The 12,350-nt window shown below is 40.2% G+C and overlaps 1 protein-coding gene across 1 annotated transcript in view; it reads right to left on the minus strand.

Annotated features, from left to right (window-relative positions):
• The window catches only part of LOC122940043 (cytochrome P450 2A10-like), a 76,831-nt gene that overhangs the window by 39,408 nt on the left and 25,073 nt on the right, over positions 1–12,350 (minus strand). The window lies entirely within an intron of this gene.

Below are 12,350 nucleotides of genomic sequence, written 5' to 3' on the forward strand. Positions count from 1 at the left end.
GACTTTGAGCAAAAAATGACAATTCACTGATTGGACCCTCACCTGGCGCCAGAACTTCAGAACTAAGCTAGTCCAATGTTCCCCTGGATAATTTCAAGCTAATGCCTCAAGCACACGGGCATTGTCTTTTTGCGGTCTGCAAACAGCTGATCCATAAAAGATAGAGCCAGAAAACACCTGGACAGGTTAGTGGTACTGATAAAGAAAAGAGCAATGTGGAGTAGACAGGAGCATAGTGAAACAAGCCAAGGATCATGTAACAATATTTAGGCGGAGCACAGTCCTGTGTGACAACTCCAAGAGGTATTGAAGAGAAAACTTTGTGGCACTCTTATATAGATACGCTACTGGAAGTTGGGTTCCCACCCCGTAGTGTCAAGAAGAATATAAACTCCAGTTTTTGCGATTAGATAAGTTGCATTTAATAGGAAATGCGGTAAATCGTATATGCGTGACGTTTCGGCCACAATCCGGCCTTTATCAGACTGGTACCGCTTTGGGAGCTGTTCAGATCGCAGGCGCAAGTTTAGTAGATGCAGATTACTATAGTAGATGCAGGCGCTATTATTACTACCAGCAGCACGTAATCTGCATCTACTAAACTTGCGCCCGTGATCTGAACAGCTCCCAAAGTGGTTTCAGTCTGATGAAGGCTGGATTGTGGCCGAAACGTCACGCATATATGATTTGCTGCATTTCCTATTAAATACAACTTATCTAATCACAAAAACTGGAGTTTATATTCTTCTTAACTCCAAGAGGTAGTCAGGGAAACCGGTCACTACATGTCAGGTCAAAATCTAGTTTAGAGAACATCAGATAGCGGTACAAGCCTATATCCATACCTTTGATTTTGGTTGGGTGGATGGCTGTGTCGACAATTTCATGTGCCTCCTGACGTTCCCCAGAGGCAGATGTTGGGGAACATGGGGATCAGGCAACTGAGCTTCAACATGCCCTTTCTTTTTGTTTTCATGTAAGATAAATACCCTTTTACAGAGCTTGAAGATCTGGCCAATTCTTGGAAACAAGTTTTTCTATGATCGCTCGCCCCGAAAAAAGTGTTGCCAATTACTTGACAAATAAGCAAAGGTGTTGGGTGATCTTGTCTTTTAGGCAGCACCTAAACTATTTGTTTAATCTGTTACCGAAAAAAATGATTACAGGGAGTGCAGAATTATTAGGCAAGTTGTATTTTTGAGGATTAATTTTATTATTGAACAACAACCATGTTCTCAATGAACCCAAAAAACTCATTAATATCAAAGCTGAATATTTTTGGAAGTAGTTTTTAGTTTGTTTTTCGTTTTAGCTATTTTAGGGGGATATCTGTGTGTGCAGGTGACTATTACTGTGCATAATTATTAGGCAACTTAACAAAAAACAAATATATACCTATTTCAATTATTTATTTTTACCAGTGAAACCAATATAACATCTCAACATTCACAAATATACATTTCTGACATTCAAAAACAAAACAAAAACAAAACAGTGACCAATATAGCCACCTTTCTTTGCAAGGACACTCAAAAGCCTGCCATCCATGGATTCTGTCAGTGTTTTGATCTGTTCACCATCAACATTGCGTGCAGCAGCAACCACAGCCTCCCAGACACTGTTCAGAGAGGTGTACTGTTTTCCCTCCTTGTAAATTTCACATTTGATGATGGACCACAGGTTCTCAATGGGGTTCAGATCAGGTGAACAAGGAGGCCATGTCATTAGATTTTCTTCTTTTATACCCTTTCTTGCCAGCCACGCTGTGGAGTACTTGGACGCGTGTGATGGAGCATTGTCCTGCATGAAAATCATGTTTTTCTTGAAGGATGCAGACTTCTTCCTGTACCACTGCTTGAAGAAGGTGTCTTCCAGAAACTGGCAGTAGGACTGGGAGTTGAGCTTGACTCCATCCTCAACCCGAAAAGGCCCCACAAGCTCATCATATTTCTTGGCCCAGTCTTGACGTTTCAGCTTGTGTGTCTTGTTCAGTGTTGGTCGTCTTTCAGCCTTTCTTACCTTGGCCATGTCTCTGAGTATTGCACACCTTGTGCTTTTGGGCACTCCAGTGCTGTTGCAGCTCTGAAATATGGCCAAACTGGTGGCAAGTGGCATCTTGGCAGCTGCACGCTTGACTTTTCTCAGTTCATGGGCAGTTATTTTGCGCCTTGGTTTTTCCAATATGCTTCTTGCGACCCTGTTGACTATTTTGAATGAAACGCTTGATTGTTCGATGATCACGCTTCAGAAGCTTTGCAATTTTAAGAGTGCTGCATCCCTCTGCAAGATATCTCACTATTTTTGACCTTTCTGAGCCTGTCAAGTCCTTCTTTTGACCCATTTTGCCAAAGAAAAATTATGCACACCTGATATAGGGTGTTGATGTCATTAGACCACACCCCTTCTCATTACAGAGATGCACATCACCTAATATTCTTAATTGGTAGTAGGCTTTCGAGCCTATACAGCTTGGAGTAAGACAACATGCATAAAGAGGATGATGTGGTCAAAATACTCATTTGCCTAATAATTCTGCACTCCCTGTAATCTGTATGGGGATCAACAATAATGATAGCAGCAAGCGTGGACCAGATTGTCTCCTGGCAACCCAATTAAAGACTGACAGTTTTAACCATATCCTACCTATACATCACTTTTTGGTACTCTTAGTGCACAAATCATCATCACAGTAAACATTTTGAAGTGTTGAACTTAAACATTAACCCTTTTAATACCAAATCACATTATTAATCCTTTAGCAGTGAACCACTGGGTCACTGCAGTAGCAATTGTTCATCCCCATAAAGAGTAAATGATTGCTGCATGTAGATGTAGCCAAGAGCGGGGAATGAACTGTCTCACTATATCGGTGCCCACTCTGTCGGCTTTTGTGAAAGGAAACTTAGCCATAGCCTGGCTGCAGATTATTTTTCTCTCCCCATTAAGAATATATGTTTAGTCAAGCCAGATATGCATGTCTGTTGAGGAGCTAGGAAGGACTGCTGTCTGCAGAACGTTTCAGCTGACAGCAATCTAAAAAAAATGCTAACTTAAATGGGCTGACACTCAGGTCAATGGTATGAATTCCCCATGATTGCCAGCTCATTCAGCTCCATTTACATACAAAATGATCCACTTTGTATTGGAATGAATGACCACCACTCATATTGCTTGCCCCTGATGCAGATTTTTTTTTGCAGAAAATCTGTTTAGAAAGGGTGATGTGTTACCCTCAAATGATGATTTTAGGTGTCACATAAAAGATGCAACCACCAGATCAACCTTTACAATTACCAGGAATGAGCGTTTGTATGAACGGTCATCCTGATCATCAGCCCATGTAAAAGGGCTCTAAGTGACTTCCAGTTGTCTTCCTACTAGGGATGAGTAAATTGATTCTAACAAAACAAGTTTTATCATAAGTAAGAGCTCTGGACAAAGGCAGAAAGATGGGGGTTTGGTAAGCAGATAAAGAAGGATAGAAGAGTAGTAAATGAATCACCGTTTAGCAGCTATTTGCAATTGCAGTACCCCGGAGCAAGGGGGTGTCTGCAAATTGTTCATTTCTTTATGCCATGTAATGTACTGTTATGTCATGCTGTGTGTTGCACCCAAGATAACCATGTTCAGATGGCAATGCCAGGGTTAACAATCCTGGCTTAGCACTTGTAGGAGGTTAGGTGTGGACTGGCTCCATCCCTAGCTCTAGTCATTTATAGGGAGTGTTTGGAAGAGAGAGGAATGTATGACTTGTGCTCCCTCTTTGTAGGCCCAAAATGCTACAGAGACTTACCGATCTCTGCAAGATCTAAAGATGCAGAGAAGGTGTAAGACAAAGAGAGAACTAGAGAACCTAGAGTCTGCTTAGCTGAGCATTGGTGTCAGGAAGGTATCCTGCTACCAAAAGCTGTTAAGACTTTACTGTAGTGAGGGATGATGTTAAGATATCCTTCTAACCTGGACATGACCTGAACAGTTGTATCGCTAAAACCCTGTATCCCGCAGTGGGTATTACAGCCACCATTACAGGAGTACGATTGCCCGCCATTGATTCTGCAGCATGAGACTTGAGACAGATAGAGACGAAAGAGGGTCATAACTCCCATCCTTGCCTAAATCCATAGATTGCTATCTGGGAAGAATTGCATTGTGAACAGCTGGAAATGTGTTTTGTTATTGTTGGATGTACTACAACTGCTATTTTGCACTTCAGTAAAGAGAAGTTTATTCTGCTACATGTGGCCTGGTTACGCCAGCCATTGGACACTACCCAACCTGCCTTGCACCCATGCAAACACTCATCTAGATTGACCCGACTAACATTAGTTAGGAGCAGCAACATCCGGTGTGCCCCAGGGGAAGGATGAGTGCGCCGTCCCTTCACTGCAGAGCTCTAGGGAGCAAAAGTGTGAAAGAAGCCACTGATTTACTGTAAAAGCCAGAACCACTACCACCCCCATACTCTGCTCCCACTCCTCACAGCGAGCTGCACTGGCAGCTGGTGCTTTAAGTAGAACAGTACTATGCTGCAACTGTACAGAGAGGACATGGTTGCAATGACAGGCTAAAATTGTTGCCATCAAAGGAAGAGGAAATGTTTTGTGGAGGCACCAGTTAACTGGACATTCATGTTGTAATTATTTGTGATGCATATGTGTTGTAAACACACTTCTTGTTTGCAGATACTGTAGCTGGCCAGCTAAGACCTGTCCTAGGTTGATAGTATAGCTTATATGTGTATACAGCTAAACCTGCCAATAGCCTTAATACAGTTCCTATGTTTATGTGTTAAAAACAAATGCAGAGTTATTTACTGTGACATCATGTTTTGGATGTCATATTACTGTTATATTTTGTGTTCACAGAAGCAGAAAAAGATAATATGCCTTTAAGATTCATTTTGTAATGTAAGGTAAGCAGTGACACAGCAGAAACAACAGAAAGCATAGTGTTAATCTGTTGTTACTGGGCAGAAGTCTAGACCAATCACAGCCAGCTTCTCACAAAGCAAATGTTTTCACAAATCACAGCCAGCCTCACACACAGCCTGTCTAGGAAATCCCCCAGCTCCTGCTGCTAGAATTATTATTCACTAGAGACAGGAGCTGAATAGACATTCATTCCACTGAGAGCTGAGTTTTATGGGAACAAGAGGCCAATATAGGTATTTAAAACATAAGTTATAAAATGTTCATATTGTTAGTATTGTGTTTAGAACTGTATACTGAACTAGATATATATGTATTTACTTACAGTTCCACCAATTGCAAACTACAAAGTTCACATACAAATTCAAATTCCATATTGCAATCCAAACTACAATTGCAACCATACCAGATCATACTCAACCAATCTGCAAATAGTCACTGCGAACTGCATAGTGCAAGTGAACTATTAGTTAGCCCTCAGATATACCTCTCAGAGAGATCATAAAGTGCTTAATTAACTTAAAGTGAGAGTACAGATACTCAAGAGAGAAGTATATCCATCATTACGTTTTTCAACACGTGTTATGTACGTGGACTATCTGCTGTGGAGGCGGCAGTGTTATATATGAAGAAAAGTTGAAGTTAATAAAGAAGTTATTTGAAGCATTTGGTGTGCTCAGTAAACCTACTGTTTCCATAGAACAGCGCTAGAGGAATTACAGAGTAATAGACAGTCTGGTTAGACTAAAAGTCAGAGACACCAAAATTCTTCTAATGCCACAGCGCAGAAGGCACTTTATAGTGCTGTGCCTGCCACAGTGGAACTGTAACCCTCAGAGGACGAAGCAATAGCGCTCCTCAACTTGCACAGAAAAGAGCATGTTAGAGCAGTGGAGCCCCAGCATATACCGATGTGCAGCAACTGTTCCCTGAGTGAGCAAGCAAAGGCACCTCAGCGGAGCTGCCATAAAAGCCATAGAACATGTGAATTAGTCAAACTGCAGCCAAATCTTAAAGTGGCAGAACGGCAAAGGCAAGATAGTCAGAGAAAGAGCGCCAACCCTCCTTCGATCCCCAGAGAGAGAAAGAGACGCATGGTGGGAGGCCAAAGTCCAGAGCTAGAGTGACTGCACCACTATCCACGGAGAGACCATGTACTGCAGTCAGCTAGTTTTCCGCCACTAGGCCAAAAGCCCGCAGCAGAGTATCCAAGCCAGCGCATCGCAAGTCATCACAGATCATCGCAAGTCATCACAAAGCATTGCAAATCTGCACAGAGCATCGCAACTCAGTGCAGAGCATCGCAAGTCTGCACAGAGCATCGCAAGTCAGCGCAGAGCATCGCATCACATCAAGAAAAGGCAAGTCTCCTTTAAGACAGACATTTGTTCCAGCAACCTTTAGATCGCAGTATTCTGCTCTTCAGAATAAGGTCAGAGCTTTCCTTTTATTACTTATCATTGCATATAGGCTTTGGCATAAAGAGACATTTTTTTTGTGTTCAGAAATAAGAGACTTTACACGGACTCTAAAGCATTTAAAGTGAAAGTCATTTATTGCCTGAATTTATCGCTGTTGTATTTAGAGTGAAAGTCACTTATTTCTGCATTTGTCAGTATTGCATTTAAAGTGAAATGACTCTTAATATTCGTTGTGACCAGACCAATCTCACTACATTGCATTGGAGAAGCCTGGTTGCCCGCCTGCTTCCTTTAGACAATGGCACCATGTTAAAACCCTTGATTTTCCCCTTGAAAGATTATGTGAAAGAATTTGGCTCCATGGCAATTGAACTGTATTCGTGTAGTCTGAGTGCCATTCACCTAATAATATGCACTCAGACCGGAGCTATCTGGGGATATGTTAAATGTCTATGTTTTATGCAATAGCTGCACAGTTAAATATTCTTATGTCTTTGATTGTCTTTTGCTACCATGTGGCTAATGGAGTTTTGCCTCTGCCCTTGGAGATAAATTGGATTACTTCCCAATTGTCTCCAGGACAAAAGACATTGTGTAAAACTGTGTATCCTCCTGCCTGTGATAATTACATTAACCCATTGTGTAAGGTAATTGTATCACAGACAGAGGGAAGGATTTTGTGTGGGAGTGTCTGAATGTATTGCACGTCGTTACTGGTTGTCTTACAAAACCCTGTGGGTGGTACTAATGTGTAAGAATGTGTATATAAGAACAATAAACACACAGCTCTGGCTGTCCACTGTTTTACCCTCAACACAGAGCTTGGTCTCATTTTTTGTGTGGGGGGGAGGGGAGTTCTTCTAAACTGTGGTTTTACTCTCTCCAGCCGAGGGGATCGTAACATTCATATTGATTGTTATAGCATTTAAATTCAAATGTCTGAACCTAATATTACCATGCCACTGTTAGAGCATACAAAGATAGATAGAGTAGAGAGGGAAGAGCAAGGGAACCTGTCTGAGGTAGAAGAGTCTGATGCAGCATTAGTCTTGCCTCAAACAAATATAGCCCAAACAGATGAACTAAGACGTTCATCACACGTTCATCACATGCCAGAAAACCGACCCCAAAGATACTGGAAAATTTGGAGCAAGAAGCAACATTCAAAGGAAAAAAATCACCAGAATGTATGAGAAGTGGAAATTATAAATTAAAAGCATTCGTGGAAAGTTAAAACAGGAAAGTATAAAAGGGAACTTGAGTGAGATGGTAGAGACGATAGAAGAATCTGAATCAGAGCTTATGGCAGCATATGTCAACCTGCGATCGCTAACGACGCCTTCCCAGGACATTGGAAGGAACATGTAAACATGTACTGCGGTCACTAAAGATTTAGTAAAGCTCATGAGAGAACTATCATTTGCAGAAAACTATGATGAAGTTAAAGCAAGAAGTAGAATGAATGCGCTTTTTATGAGAGACTATGCTAGGTCCTTAGGGGGAACCACAATCTTAAGTGTGACTTCCTTCGCTAGCAGAAGTGCCACCATATATCAGTCCTCAAATACTTCAGCCAAAAGAAAGGAATTAGCTGAACAACTTGCTGTCAAAAAAGCAGAAATTGAGATGGAAGCTGCCATCGAGGGGCAGCGCCAACGGATAGCTGAAAGGGATGCACAATGCCATCAGATGGAAGCTGAAATTGAGGCACAGTGCCATCAAATGGAAGCTGAAATCGAGGCACAGCGCCAACAGATGAAAAGTCTTAAAAGGCAGAAAGAAGTTAAGATCATAGAAGCCAGACTCAGACTACATGAGGAGGATATGAGTCAGAGTAGTCATAGGTTCAAATCTGAAGAAACAGACTCCTACTTTCCTTCATATGCCCAGGAGAATGGAAGTAAATCTCCAGCATGTAGTGAAGAAATAAGTTATTATCCTTCCATCCCTGATCATAAAAACAAAGAGAGGCCTAGTCCAGTGTTAGGAAAAAGGTGTGTTAATTCTCCCTCTCTCTGCCAGAAAAGATAAAGAAAAGGACTCACCTAATTCAGAAGTAAGTGAGAAAATAGAACCGGATGATTCTATTCCTAGTGGCAATGCTTATGAGAGTGTTACAACTATTGTCCCAACAGGACAACAGAAAACAGTCCTTGCTAGACTTCCCGTGCTGGAACCCACTGTATTTTCAGGAAATATACTGACGTTCATAGAGTGAAAGGAAAGTTTTGAAATGATCATTGAGCATCATTGCTTCAGTCCAATAGATGAGTTATTCTGCCTTCAGAGATATCTTGGTGGTGAAGCAAAGGAAGTTCTTGAAGGTAAATTCTATAGAAAAGACGGAGAAGCCTACAAACAAGCTTGGGAAAAGTTGCATGCAAGATATGGTCATCCTTTCTTAGTACAAAGAGCTTTTAGAGAGAAACTGAAAAACTGGCCTAAAATAGGTCCTAAAGAACACTTCAAACTCCAAAAGTATGGTAAAGTTAAAGGATGCGGGAACCGCGCTCTAAATACAAAGTAAATGTCAGTGAGTCTCTCCTGCAAATATAGGGAAAAAATCCGGTAAATTGTCCAGTTGATGAAGATGGAAAGTTCACTGGACCAGGATGTTCATAAGATGTTTAAACAGTTCCCCTGCTACTGATCCGTAAGTAGCATATCTGATCTTATATAAATGACCAAGTTACGGACCCAAATGAGAGGTGAATGCTGCTGGAAAATGTCAGTAATTCATCCACAGACACCTCCTGCTAATCCACAGATCTCGTGCTGAGTATCCAGCCTCTAAATCCAAACACCGAACCTTCAAAGGAATAAAGACAGATGGTGCAGTACCCTCGGTATCTTCAATAGTAAGGATTTTATTATACTTACAATCAGGAAGTTTAAAACTTGCACATAAAAAAGGCCCGACCCGGGTTTCGCTGTTCGCTTCGTCAGGGGCTGCGGTATACTGACCGCTGCAAACCACGAGTGAAAGTACTCTCCCACCCCGGAACTGAAACGGACTTCCGTAATCAGTCACATGTCAATCACAATGTCGGCTATTCAAACTATAAAAGGTGCATTCAAAATCACAAATAACAATCACATATAAATATAAAATCATATATAAATATAAATAGACATATAAAATGTTCAAGGTATAAAATTCAATATATAAAAAATGTATATATAAAACGGAAATATAGATATCATATGGATCAAGCCATACAGACTGATTTAATATCCCACTCAATATTCAACCCTCGCGGTTGTAAAGTGCCCATCTCAAAAATCCATTTCGCTTCTATTTTATTCATTTGTGTTGCGGGATTACCTCCTCGCCAATGTTGTTTAACCAATTCAATACCACAAAATTTCAAACCACTGGGGTCTTTCTGATGCACTCTCTTGAAATGGGCAGAAACACTATGCGTCTCCAAACCCTTTTTAATATTTCTAATATGCTCTGCCACCCTTACTTTGAGCTTCCTTAAAGTCCTACCTATATATTGGAGCCCGCAAGGGCATTCCAACATATAGATGACCCCCTTAGTTTCACAAGAAATGTTACCTTTAATTTTTAAGACAGTTGCATTGGAGGTAGACACAATCTCTTTTATTTTTGATTTTTTCTTTTCGTCCCTAGAGCGGTTCTTACAACAAGGGCAAAAGCCGCACCATGTGAACACACTGCAGGATTTAATAGTACTGGGAACCTCCTTCACAAAACTATGTATAATACGATTCCTAACAGTGGGGGCTCTTTTATAAATAAATGGTGGTTTCTTGGGGATAAGATCTCCAATAGTACGGTCATTCTTCAGAACATTCCAGTTCTGATGTATGATCTTTCTAATTTGGGGGCAAATAGCAGAATAAGAAGTAGAAAAAGCAAATTGATATTTATCCCTCATGATTTCTTTCTGTTCCTTTGAATCATTATTTTTATTTATTAACACATCATTATCTAATTTTATTTCTTCCCTTTGCTCATATAATATTTCTTTTTTATATCCCTTTTCAATGAACCGATCTATGATAATATTACTTTGATTGTCATAGTCTTTAATATTGGTACAATTTCTTCTAATGCGTTTTAGTTGGCCTTTCGGTACATTACATAACCAAGGCTTATAGTGACAACTACTGCTTTCAATGTACCCATTACGGTCAGTTGGTTTAAAATAGGTTTTGGTTACGATTTTATTCTCCTCTAGTCTGATTTCAAGGTCTAAAAAATGAATAACGGTTTTGCTAATATCTTCCGTGAATTTTATATTCCATTCGTTTAAATTCAAATGCGAAATGAAATCCAACAGTCCCTCTTCTGTGCCATACCAAATGCCAATGCAGTCATCAATATATCTCCTCCAAAACTGGAGACTGCCGCCCTCAGTGTTTCTTCTTAGGGCAGGGGAGATGGTAAAATGTTCCCAATATGACATAAAAAGATTCACAAAACTAGGTGCGAATTTCGCACCCATCGCCACACCAGAAACTTGTAAATAATAATAATCGTCGTACCAAAAATAATTGTGTCCCAAACAAAACCGTATACAATCCAGGATAAATGCTTTGTGAGCCTCACTCATTCGTTCGTCACTATCCAAATAAAACCTAACCGCATCTATACCAATATTATTGGGTATTATAGTATATAATGATGTGACATCAAGTGTCATTAAAAGGGTATTTTCTGGGAATTTATCAAAAGCCTTTAACAGTTCCAAAACATGCCCTGTATCTCTCAGATAATAGGGGGTGGTGGTAACAAAACGTTGTAAAAAAATATCTATATATTCAGATACACGGCTGGTAATTGAGTCGATCCCAGAGACTATCGGTCTACCTGGGGGGCGCTCTGCATCCTTGTGTACCTTTGGCAAATAATAAATGGTTGGAGTTTTAGGATATAAGTTATTCAGATATTGATGTTCCTTCTGATTAAGGACACCTAGAGCTAGCCCTCTATCTAGAAGTATTTTTAATTCCTTCTTATAATCACTGACCGGATCTTTTTTTAGTCTCCTATATGTATTAACATCACTCAAAATTCTTTGCATTTCAGCATTGTAATCTGCTATATTTAATACCACTATCCCTCCCCCTTTATCGGCCGGCTTAATTATGATTTGGTTATTTTGTTCTAAACTCTTCAAAGACTCTTTTTTGCTCAAATTATTATATTTCATGCCCCTTGTATCTATTTGATCAAGTCCCTTCAGAACCCCTTGTTTAAAAGCCTCAATGCATTCATTTTCTTTGTTATCTGGGTAGAAGGTAGATTTATTCCTTAGGTCTGTGTAAATCCCTGTTCCATCTGTTTGGGGATTCTTAATAGGGTTACTTGTAAGATATTTACGAATGTTCAATTTTCTGATGAAACGATGTAGGTCCAAGTAGGTCTCAAACTTGTTACCCCAATAAGTGGGGGCAAACTCGAGACCCTTATTGAGGACCGACCGCTCATCAGACGATAGAACATGAGAACTTAGGTTGTATATTCCTAATGATTCCCTCTGCCCTTCTTTGCATCGGGGCTTATTGTGTCTCTTTCCTCCCCTGTTGCCTCTGTTTCTCTTTTTTTCTTTCTGGGTGTATCGTCCTTCTTTTGTGGTATTTGTGGTGTTTTTCCATTTATTGACTTGTGTGGAAAATTTTCATCATGGACACTATTGTCAATTCTCTCATTAGGGTAGGCTCGTGCCTCTTTCTTATTACTCATATCCATTTGATTTTCATATTGGTTATTGGCCTTAGGGGAACCATTCCCCCTTGGTCCATCCACTCTTTTATTAGGATAATTTTCATTCTGATATATTAGGTTCCCCTAAGGCCAATAACCAATATGAAAATCAAATGGATATGAGTAATAAGAAAGAGGCACGAGCCTACCCTAATGAGAGAATTGACAATAGTGTCCATGATGAAAATTTTCCACACAAGTCAATAAATGGAAAAACACCACAAATACCACAAAAGAAGGACGATACACCCAGAAAGAAAAAAA

This window comes from Bufo gargarizans, chromosome 6 (assembly GCF_014858855.1).
Source record: "Bufo gargarizans isolate SCDJY-AF-19 chromosome 6, ASM1485885v1, whole genome shotgun sequence".
NCBI classification, from domain to species: Eukaryota; Metazoa; Chordata; class Amphibia; order Anura; family Bufonidae; genus Bufo; species Bufo gargarizans.